Below are 12,371 nucleotides of genomic sequence, written 5' to 3'. Positions count from 1 at the left end.
TTCCAAATTGGAACTTTGAAACTACTCTGAAACCAAGTTGCCTGTTAACCCATCTAAAGCTTTACTACCTGAGGAAAGCTTTGAGGCTACTTTTTACATTTTTGCTGCAAAGTTTTCTTTTTTCGTTTTTTTTTTTTCTTTTCATCCCAAGTGGCTCCTCCCTCTTCTTATCCCAGTCTCTCCCGTGTTTCTCTTCCTTTCTCCCTTTCTCCCCAGAAAAAAGGGAATCCCTTCCTCCATATCAATCCTTCCCAGTGTATTGGTCACATCAAGACTGAGCATATCCTCTTTCCATGAGGCCAGGCATGGCAGCCCTGCCAAGGGAAAGTGGTCTAAAGCAGGCAATAGAAACAGGCTACCCCCACTCTGCTTCTACTTGCCAGGCTACCCACATGAGGACCAAGCCTCCCATCGGCCACATATGTACGGGGGCCTAGGTACAGACCATGCATTTTCCTTAGCTGAAGTCTCAGTCTCTGTAAGCCCCCATAGGCCTGAGTTAGTTGACTCTGTTGGTCTTCCTGTCCCATCCAGGTCCTTCCATCTTTCCCCCAACATTTTCACAGGACCCCTGGAGCTCACCACATGCTTGGCTGCTAGTCCCAGAATCTTTCTGGACTCAACCTGCTACTGGCTGGAGTCTCCCAGAGGATACTCAAGTTGGGCTCCTCTCTGTAATCATAGCAGAGCATCATTAGTAGTATCAGTGCCTGGCTCTCTACTATGGGGCCGTTCTCATGTTGGGCCAATTATTGGTTGGACATGCCCACAATCTCTGTTTCCTCTTTATCCCTGCACTTCTTGTAAGCAAGGTAATTTTTGGATGAAAGGTTTGGTGGGTGGGTTGTTGTCCGCTCCTTCCAGTAGTCTTGCCAGGCTAGGAGGTGGCCACTTCAGTCTTCATGTCATCTGCCTTTCCCCCGGCTCCCGGCCGCCCTGTCAGGAGTCTCAGCCATATCCTCCCAGGAGTCTCTACTCCTGCAAGCTTCCAGCTTGACAGAGAGATGCCCTTCTCAGTTTCCCTTCTTGTCCCCAGCCCTCTCACTTCCCTCCCTCATTCTCCCCACATCTGATCCCCACCCATGTTTCCCTCCCCATCCTATCTCCTGCGCAATTTCCTCTCTCAAAATAGGAGGGCTGACTAAGATCAGAAAGTAGAGGAGAACCTCCCCTATCAGTGGACTTGGGGAGTGGCATGCATGCAGAAAGGGGAGGGAGGAGGAAATCGGGAGGGGAGGAGGGTGAGGCTTATGTGGGGATACAAAATGAATAAAGTGTAATTAATAAAATTTAAAAAAAAAAGAGGAAAAAAATAGGAGGGCTGATGCACTGCTCAGGTCTGCTCAGAATAATTCTTCCTGCCTTTTTTACTGTACTCATTTCTGTCATAAAATACCTCACAAAACAATTTTGATTTATGATTGGAGGGTTCAGTACATGGTGGGAGAGAAGCGTTTCCTCTGGAGTCTCAGTCAGAAGGCAGTGAGGTACCAATGCTGGTACTTAGCTCACATTCTCTTTCCCCTGTTTTATTTAGCCTAAAACATCTAGTGGAGTGATGCCCCTCATAATATCTTAATTAATGTCTTCTTCCCTCCATTAATTTTTTTTGGGAGAGAGGGGAGTGTCCTCCATGATACACACAGCGATTGCATCTCCTAAGTGATACCTAATCTAAGTCAAGTTGACAGTGAAGGGTAACCACTACACCTTAATTCTAGGTAGAGACATTCTTCAAATACTGTTGTCCTAGTTGAGTATACAGATCCGATTTTCATCCCGGATTCGGGATATTATTCTGTGATACACAGAAGTTTGTTCTTTCAAGGATTCTTTAAACTTAGCACTTAAATAAGCAATTTTACAGAGCTTATAAACATTTTAATTAGTGAGACTACTGTAAAAAAATCTTACAAATGTTGCTATAACAATAAAAACTTTAAAGCTCACTATATTTTGGAAATAATTAACAATAATTGTTAGATAGCATGTGAAAAACAAGAAAATAAAAGATAGAATCCTTTCCTTTAAAAAGCAAAAGCTTCAATCTATCTCTAGACACAGAATTAAAAAGACGCAATCTACTTTGCCATTAAAAGAGAAGCTAGAAAGGCTGAGAGATAGTGCAGTGGTTAAGCACAATGGCTGTTCTTCTAAAAGACCCATTTTAAGTTCCTAATGTTACTCCTAACATTAAGGAGATGAACATGTGCTTGATTAAGGATCAAATAGAAAGATTCACATGTGGTATATACTCACTTCCATGTAGATATTAGCCATATAATATAGAATAAGCATACTAAAATCTATAGACCTAAAGAAGCTAAACAACTAAGAAGACCCTTGAGAAGAGGCTGAAACATCAGTCAGAAGGGCAAACAGAATTGACATAGGAAGTAGGAGAAATCAAGGAACAGAAAAGGAGCCTTCCACAGGGGATCTCTGAAAGACTCTACCCACCAGGATATTGAAGGAGATGGTGAGACTCATAGCCAAACTGTGGGCAGAGTGCAGAAAACTTTATGGAAGAAAAGGGAGACAAAAAGACCTAGAGGGGAGAGGATCTCCACAAGGAAAGCAACAGAGTCAAAAGTCCTGGGCCCAGAGTGTCCTGCAGAGATGGATAATCCAACCAAAGACCATGTGTGCAGAGGACCTTGATCCCCTTGCTCTGAGGAAGCCCATAGGCTGCTAAGTTTCCAAGTGGGGACCCTAGTAAGGGGTACAGGGACTCTCCCCGACATGAGCTCTATGGCCATCTCTTTGTTCACCTTCCTGGAGGTGTGTGTGTGTGTGTGTGTGTGTGTGTGTGTGTGTGTGTGTGTGCAACCTTTCCAAGCCACAGAGGAAGACAGTGTAGCCAGTCTTTATGAGACCTAATAGGCTAGGGTTAGATAGAAGGGGCGAGGTGCTCCCCTATCAAGGGACTAGAGAAAAGATATAAGGGGAGAAGAGAAAGGGTGGGTGGGCCTAGGAGGAGATGAGGGAGGGGGCTACAGCTGGAATATAAAGTGAATAAACTCTAATAAATAAACAAAATTAAAGAAAGAAAGAAAAAGCCAAATTCAGGTGACACTTTAAAAGAGGATTATGGAAAAAAAAAAAAAAAACAAAGAAAAAGAAAGATTCACAGTGAAACACATGTATGTCACAAAACAATGAAGCTACAGGTTTTCTCCTTAACTTAACCTCAACATTCTTGAGAATAGACAAGCCAACAAATTTAAATACATTCAATAACCAAAATCCATACTATATTAAATTTCAGGGATTCATCTTAAGGAACTTAAAAATATTATACATCATAGAACTAACAATTTTTAAATCAGGTTGCTCAGGTCCTCTACTTTGGCCTTTTCTTGTCACTGTGAAAAATACAAGACAGAAACAACTTCAGAGAGGAAGGATTAGCACAGCCTTGTGGCTATGCCTTCACTCTTAGGAGGCAGCAGTATGTGGACCTGTATGAGTTTCTAGCCAGCCAGAAATGAGAGATCCTGTCTCCACAGGGAGAGAGAAAGAGAGAGAGAGAGAGAGAGAGAGAGAGAGAGAGAGAGATTACCAAAAGACAGTCTCACAGCAAACTTGCAAACTTGCTGTTGCTCTGGCTTTCTTCTGCTGTTTTTATAGCACCTTAAGCTTAGAAATTGTTTTGTGGATGTATATATTGGATTTGGGGTCAACAACTCTGTATTTAAATTGATGTTGGTTTTATGTAGTGATCTCTGTCTATTGAAAAAAGAGTTTCTTTGAAGAGGCATGAGAACTGTACTTATCTGTAGTTGTTGGGCAAATATTTAGAATGTAGTTATGGATTATGCTGGTTTAACAAAGTGGTAGTTGTATGTTCTCCTTCAATATCCATGACTCCAAATCCTCTTAGCAGTTGGCTGGGTAACATTAAACAAACTAAGCAACTAGTATTTAGGAATATATATGGTTATACATATACATATGTATATACATATATATGTATATAATTGCAATTAATTATAAAGCGCTGTGAATTTGAAAATGAACAGGGAGGGATATATGGGAAAGTTGGAAAAATATAAAAGGAAGATGGAAGATAGGAATGATGTAATGATATTATAATCTCATTAAAGAAAAAGTATACTTCATCTTTCCTCCAATGAGAATAGCCTTTATAGGCTCAAATACTTGATGCTCAGTCCCCAGTTGGTGGCAGTGTTTGTGGTGGCTGAAGAGGTGTGGCCTTACTGCAGGAAGTATAAACTGTGGGTGGACAATTTAAGGACGAGAGCCATTTTGAGTTTGCTCTCTCAGTTTTATATTTGGGGATTGGGATGTGAGTTACCAGCTCGATGTTCCTATCACCATGTCTGTTGTCTGCTCTCATGTTCTTATCCCTCTGGAACTGTAAACACCAAATAAACTATTCCTTATATAAGCAACCTTGATGTTTTACCACAGCTATAGAAAAATAACTAAGAAATACCACCTGAATAAGGCTACTGTATAGACCGAAATAACTCAGTAGATTCTAATATCTTCCATATTGTAAGATACATGCCAGGTGTTGGGAATATAGTAAGATGCAGTATTTGCTCAACTCTCTCCTGTCTATCACTTTACAATAAGCTAATATTTACTGTTATGTGACACATAAAAAATTAGAATGATACATGTGAACAACTTAAAGGAAGAGGTATTATAGATAAGGCAGGTGTGTTTCTGGAAAGGAATTGTAGTCAGGAGCCAGAATACAATTTTATTCCATGTGAAAGATGGTGGGGGAAAGAAAAAAAAAAACAACAACAACAAAAATAAGGTCTTCTGTTAAAACTGAGAGAAACATGGAATTGAATATAAAGAGAAAAAGCCATGATGAGACAGGAAAAAATAGTGACAAAACATGAGGTGGTTTGCTATCTTTAAAGGGTATAAGAGTGAATCAGAGTTGCACACTGAAATGTCGTCAGAGACTGAAGTATAAATCTGTTTCCTTGAATCTGGCAACAATACTCAGTATGAAGTTCAAAGAAATTTAAGTGATGTGTTACCCAATGATGCTTTCCTTTCCTTGGGCCAGTGTTGTTCAATTGGTGACAGATGGACATTCCTGCAAATGGCTCTAGATAACCACTGAAGAATGTTGATGACTGCATCACCTGAATATGATGACAAGGGTGTTATGAATTTCCATGATCACTGCTTTGCCATTTTAGGGAGATATTCAGTGTCTTAGTTTGGGTTTTATTGCTGTGAAGAGACACCGTGACCATTGCAACTCTTACAAAGGGAAAACATTTAATTTGGTATAACTAATAGCTCAAAGGTTTAATCCATTATCGTCATGTTGGGATGCAAGGTGGCATGGTGGCAGACATGGCACTGGAGAAGAAGCAGGGTGTTACATCCCCATTGGCAGGAAGAGGAAGAGCTAGGAAGTCTTAGGACTGGCTTCAGCTTCTCCAAACCTCAAGGCCCACCAACTGACACAATTTCTTCAACAAAGTCACAACTACTAATAGTATCACTCCCTATTGGCTTATCTGGGCCATTTTTTATTGAAACCACCACATTCAGCATATGAGACAGTGTATATTAAACACAGAGTCTGACAATAGTCACAAAGGAACATGCCCAGATAAGTGATCTCTGCCTTCCTACTCATCATATCTATAAGTAAATCCATAGGAATTAGAAGCCAGTTAAGTGGATGACCATTGAATTCCAGATATAGTGTATTTGTTTCCCCTTGAGGATGCTTGACAAAGCATTATTTTTATTATTTATTTTATTTTGTGTTTATTTCTATCTATTATTATTTTGTGACCTCTCAAATCTCCCTCACACAAATTGCATTGGAGGCCAGACATCTGAAATCAGTTCCCCTGAGGCAAATGGAGGAGATTGGCAGATACACACCACTTTGAGAGTCTGTAGGCCAAGTCCACTGCTTGAATGTTTTAGATTTTGTTATGCTTTTATTTTGAGTTTGTAAATACAATATTTGACACTGTAGGCAAATTTCTTCTTATTATTTCTTATTATTTAATGATTATTTCTTATTATTTAAATTATCTTCTGTCTTGTTCTTAGAAAGAAGAAAGTTTCCACTGCATTTATGACCCATTCAAGTCAGTCTCCTTTAAACAAATTTTCTATAAAGAAGCCATGTCTGCAGAGGTTAATCAATTAATTAGAACTGCAGTCATGTGGTAAAGTTAAAATGTTGCAGATCCGGAATTAAATTCAGTTTATTTAGTGTTAAACTAAGCCCTGTACATAACCATTTCTTGTCCATCTCCGAATCAGACTTAAGACTGTGTAATTAACTGTGTAGAAAGGTCCTTTGGAAGTTATTAACCTAACAGATCCCTACCATCTACAATCTCAAAAGCTGAAAATGCCAATAGTATCTGACACCTATAGGAGAGATTCCCCCATCTTTTTGTAACTACCTCTCTGATGCTTCCACACATATTTGGCTCCAGAATTAACTGTATACTAACTCCATTTGATATGAAAGCTGTGGTGTTTTGTTTGTTTGTTTTTGTTTGTTTTTGCATTTATACTCCATCCCCGAGAGCCTTCCCTTAATTACTCTGTATGAGGTATAACGCACTCAGAGGCTTAACGCCCAGGACTTGTTTACATAATGGAGAGCTAAAGTTCAGACCACAAATGAAAAATAATTTTTTTGGTAATGTGCAACTTGAAGCCTTTTAGGATTCTTTAGAAAAACAGAGAAGATCAGAAAATCATTTTCTAGATTAGAATAAGAGAGAAAATGAGAGATAGGAGACAGGGATGGATGGAAAGAGGGAATAGCACATGTTATTCTGAATACTGAGGAGATCTGTGATTTGCCATCAACCAATAAATGAATTCCCTTTTTGCCTTTTCTGTGTTCGTGAGATCTCCACCAGCTGGAAGAGACCTAACCCTCCTGAGGAGAGCAACCAGTGTGACCCTGCTCTAGCTGCTAGGCCAGCGTCCTAAGAAGAATTCGAATGTCTGGGAATGCCTTAGCTGAGTCCAGTTCTCACAGGAAACTATCGTAGACGCCTCCGTTATAATTCAGTTAGCTACTCATTCACTCCCTCTGGACCTGGGGAATCTAACCCAGAACATTGTGCACTATCACATCTCTACCACTAAGCTGCCTTCCCAGCTCCAGGATTGCTGTCTTAGAGATTTGTAATAGCATTCATAACCCAGTTAATTATGAAATTGATGTTTCTTCTCATCCAGGGAAACATGGTTATGAATAAATCCCTTAACTGGCTGCCATAAAGATTAAGGGGAGAAAGGGGAGATGGCTGTGTGTTTATGATACTGTACCAAAGCAGGCTCTTTGCAGTATTCATCCCTGCTTTACCCAAGAATGGGACTTATGGGAGAAACTTGAAGCACCAACCTGGAAATAAAACTCAAATGTTTAAAGTATCATGCAGTTTTCCAAACTTTTCTGTTCCTTTTGGTGTGTTTTACGTCCTCCTGTGGGTCTCATGGCAGCTTTACTTACTTTGAACTTCCCTTCTAGAGTCCGGTAGCTCCACCACCTAAAATACTTACAGTATGAGGAGTGTGCATGTGCACACGGGTGTGGGTGGGTGTTCAAGTGAGTCCATATATTTTGTGTGCAGATGCATGTGTTTGTACACGCATTTGTGTGTAGAAACCAAAGGACAATTTTCTTCATTCTCTCACACCTGTTCCTTATGACAAGGACTCTCTTGGGACTGGGGCTCACCCAGGAGGCCAAACTGGTTGTTCCCGAAACTGATGAGGATCTGGTTGTCTCCACCTCTTCGGTTTCGGGATGATAAGCACAAACGAACAGACCTTGAATATTTTGTTGATGGTTTTTACCATGAGTTCTGGGTCTCGAACAAGGGTTTTCATATATGTGCAATTTGACATTACAAACTAAGCTATCTCCTCAGCCTTCACATTACTAGAATTTAAAATCAATTTTTTTTCTATGCTTGGGTTTATTTCACAATGCTCATGCTTTTTTTGGAGCCAGAAACTTACCCAAATTTAACTTAAATATTTTAGTATGTGAACCAAACTTTATTTTGTAATATTAATAAATGTCTCAGGGCCAGGAGACATAGTACTACAGCTAGGAGTGAGTACTGCTCTTGGACCTGATTCCAGTATGGTTTCCAGCTCCTATAAATGATTGTTCATCACTACTTCTAACTCAAGCACAATTGAACCTGATGCAGTTTTGTGGCCTCCTCAGGCAACTGCACTCCCAACATGTATGTAGCTACATAGCCAAATACATATAATTTAAAATAAAACAAATCCCCAGAGTAAATAAGCATATATCTTAGCTTCCTTCATATTACAGTGATCAGGCTTGTTTGCTGCCATGATCATTTATTGTATCCCAGTTGTGATGTTTCGGAGGCCTGCTTGGCAACTGCTCTACAGGATGCCTTGCTAAGTGGACCATCTGCTTGCTTTTCCTTCCCACGATTGTGGCTAAGGGCCTCACACTGCATGGATGCTTACTAAAGCTTGCTTAGGTCTACAGGGTTATTGTGGGTGCTGAGAAGCCAAGTGGTTTTTTATGCATACATGTTATTTTCTACTCTGTTCATAACATTTATGAGACACTGCAATTGACAGTTCTAATAAACAATGGGGGAAATCAGCAAGTGCCGAAGGGTTACAGAACCCACATGATTTCCAGTGGGATTAATGGAAAGCTGTAAGGTGAAATTATAGGTAAAATAAAGGAAGTTTTTGAAGCAATCTTTCCTCTAAGAGCTTACAGAAGGTTTAGTGTCACAGCTGCCCCAGAAGTCTAATTACCCCAGTATTTGTGGGTTTGCAAAACACATTCATCAAATGGGGAAAACAAATAAGTGAGAAGAGAGTAAGAGACACACTTGATTCTTACACTTCTAACTGATGCACAATAAAAACCAGGCTTTGAAGGACATTATGCAGATTCAGCAAGGGATTGAAAACATAATGGTCCAGTTTCAACATCATGTAAACTATCTTATTAAATGACATAAGAATATGTAAGATTAAGTATGTCATCACTGTGACCATGATTGAGAAGTGATAGAAATTTAAAAGACAATAATGTCATGCATCTTAGAGTTAAAAAGAGATAAATCAACACCTACTGTAATTACATAGTTACAGTTGATGTATATTATTATCTGTGATGGTTCTAAAATAATTTCAGTATAATAAATACAAAGATGCCAAGGTAATAAATTACTAATAAAAAATAATATATAAAATCATTATTTAGGAAAAATTTAATGTCTTAAATAATTTGCTTGAAATCTGAGCAGTCTTGGGACTTATATTTGCTATACTACAGAGCAGAGAGTGCCTGAAGGCCCCTCCCCTGTCTCACAGAAACTAAAGTCACTTTCTTGAGAGTGCTGTCTATGCATCTCTAGATAACTGACTTCTCATGTGAGGAAATGTGTAGCCTAAGACACAGAGAAGGGGTGCTGGTAGGCACTGGTAGAAACATGTCACCCTGACAATGTCATCCCTGGTCTGTGCTGCCTGCTTATGATGGGAAGAATTTGAGAGAAGTAGGGGGAGGGGAAATGTAATCAAAGTATACTGTATGAACAAAAAATTAAGAAGCAAAAGAGTGAGTGCTCCTCTTACAGAGCCCCAGCATGCACACTCTGCATTTTATGACTACCTGTAACTCCAAGGCACCGGGCACTCTATTGTGGGCTGGGCACTCACCTGCACTCCCTTGTGCAAAGATTCTCACTCAGACACGAACATATACACATAACTAAAAATACAAAATAAAGTAAATAACAGCAAAATACAATAGGTATAATTTCCTTATTCTATCAGCTAAGAAGCAGGGCTAAGTGGATTCACAGAGGGAAACACTAAACATGGGTGCGGAAAAAGAAAACAAGAAGACGATCAGCACAAAAAGCTTTAGTGAGGAAAAAGAAACCAGCTACCTGGCAAAGCTGTTCTGTCTTGTCTGGAATCCAAGGATCCTACAAGGCAAAGGCAGCAATGTGTGCCAACCAGTGATTTCAAAGAGGAATATTTCAGAGTAAATAGACTAGAAAACAAAGAAAAGAGTCTTGACGTTGAGTCCCACATCCTTAAATTCTTGTGGTTCTGACTTCCATCAGGTCTTATGTACATTTGATGGTGTTACATGGTCTGTCTGGAAGGCAAGACATGAAGATCTGAAATCACTCTGTTTCAAAATATTTGAAGCAAAAACTGAATGGAATCATAGAAGCTGAAGCCTGGTCAGCCCTTAATTCATCTTGTTGCAGCAGAAGTCTCAGCCGCATTACTGAACAGACTTGAGATACTACACAAATAGAAAATGTGGAATATCAGAAGTCAAATATGATGGCTTTCTTTATTTTTTATTTTCTTTATTTTTTACAATTTATTCATTTTATATCCCAATTTTAGGCCCCTCCCTCCTCTCCTCCTTGTCCCATTTATCCTCTCTTCTTCTTCCCTCTATCCCCTTTCCTTAACCCACTGAAAGGGGGAGTCCTTCTCCCCTGCCATCTGGCCCTACCTTATCAAATATCATCAGTACTGCCTGGATCTTCTTCTTCTGTGGTCTGGCCACAGGGACCCACATGAGGACTGATGTGCCTACAGGCTACATCTGAGCAGGGGGTCTATGTCCTCTCATGATGGCTTTTCTTAGAGACACTGCAGTTTGACTAAAGAGAACAAACTCTTGGAATTCACAGCTCATCAAATTGAAACAATGAAAAATAAAGTCTGAGTATTTCTATAGCTCTTCAATAATTAGAATGTATAGCAGTACTCTCCTTCAAATCTCAGGCCTGCAGGATGGCTCAGTGGAAGAGTGCTTGCCACCAAGGACTAGCCCCTGAGTGTGAGACTCAGAAGAAACAGGGTGGAAGTAGAAAACAAGCTCTGAGCTCTGGTTTCTGGTCTCCACATGTGTGCCATGGCATGGTAACTCACACAAATACAGTCAATCAAAGAAAGTAAATAAATAAGATAAAATCTGCAAACAATGCCCAGGTCCCCACTGCATTATTATTGACATCTATTAAATGTTTCGATATAAATTACACCAACCTCACACAATTTTAGTAAATAAAAGAAACACTCCCAAACACATTTTGTACAGCCAACAGTGCCATAATATCAAAATTAGACAAACACATCACAAAAGATGAAATTATGGAACTATATTTCATGAATATTAATGTGAAAATCTCCAATATGATTCTAGAAAATTGAATTCAGCAATAAGTAGGAGAGGACATACAGAAATGAAACTTTGCTTTAAAAATTAGAATTCAGCAAATTAACAAAAAAAAATAGAAAGAAGTACTTTGATTATCTCATCAGGTGCAGAAAAAGCAATTGGCAAAATTTAAACCTGTTCATACTGAACACTTTCAGCCAACTATCTTTAATCTGATGAAGAACACTAATGAACACTTTACAGCAGGCACTACAGATAAATTAACTCCTCAGAGCTGAGACCCATAAGGCCACACAGTAGTCCTTGCTCTAGAGGACTCTATCCTTTAATAAGCTACTACTGGGCCCAGAAATTCAATTTTGAAAGTCAAATTTGAAAAAAAAAATCTGTGGCTTTTACCAGGCCCCACTTAGTGGCAAAAAACAGAACCTTGTCAGAATCCATTCAAAAAGTGTATCCTAGTTCACATAATTCAGTGCAGACATGAATAGTACAAACTGGGCTAAAAGAGAAAAATGAAAAGGAACAGTGTATATGCTTAAAAAAAGACTATGTAATATCTTCTAAAAGATGCTACCATTATAAAGTAGGTTGGTCACACTGACAGGTAAAAAGGTCTATATGTAGACAATTGCACCTCTCTCTATGCCTTAGATGTAAGATTAGCCTCAGTCTCCAACTTTGAGAAATTTGGAATTGAGAAATACCCAGAAGATTAATAAAGCAGATTTCTGGGTGTGTCTGTCCAGAAACTGCTAATACTAAAATTTAACAAGAGAACTTAGTGGAAAAGACCTGTACAGAAAGTAGAAAGCAGCCACCAATAGGCTGCTAGGGCAGGGGATCAAGGGGAAGGGGATATAGGGGATAAATGAGCTCCAATCTGCTCCCCTGAAGGCATGAGGGGGATAGTTTCCTTCACTCTGTTACTATTAGTATGAAATATATCAATTTAAAATTGAGAAAATACTGTAGACGTTGTAAGAAAATACATTGCATAGGAAACTTAAAAAATTCTTGTAACTAAAAATCATATGATTTTACTACCACAGTTATACAATGAGAACGCTCACTTAATTTATGTATATATTTAACACACTTTAATCACATTTAAGATGTTTCCCTGCTTTTGAGAAATTAGAATAATTAGTTCTAATATACATACATA

This window comes from Psammomys obesus, unplaced genomic scaffold (assembly GCF_907164565.1).
Source record: "Psammomys obesus unplaced genomic scaffold, mPsaObe1.curated_primary_1811, whole genome shotgun sequence".
Classification (NCBI taxonomy): domain Eukaryota; kingdom Metazoa; phylum Chordata; class Mammalia; order Rodentia; family Muridae; genus Psammomys; species Psammomys obesus.
Note: the sequence above shows the minus strand (reverse complement) of the source record.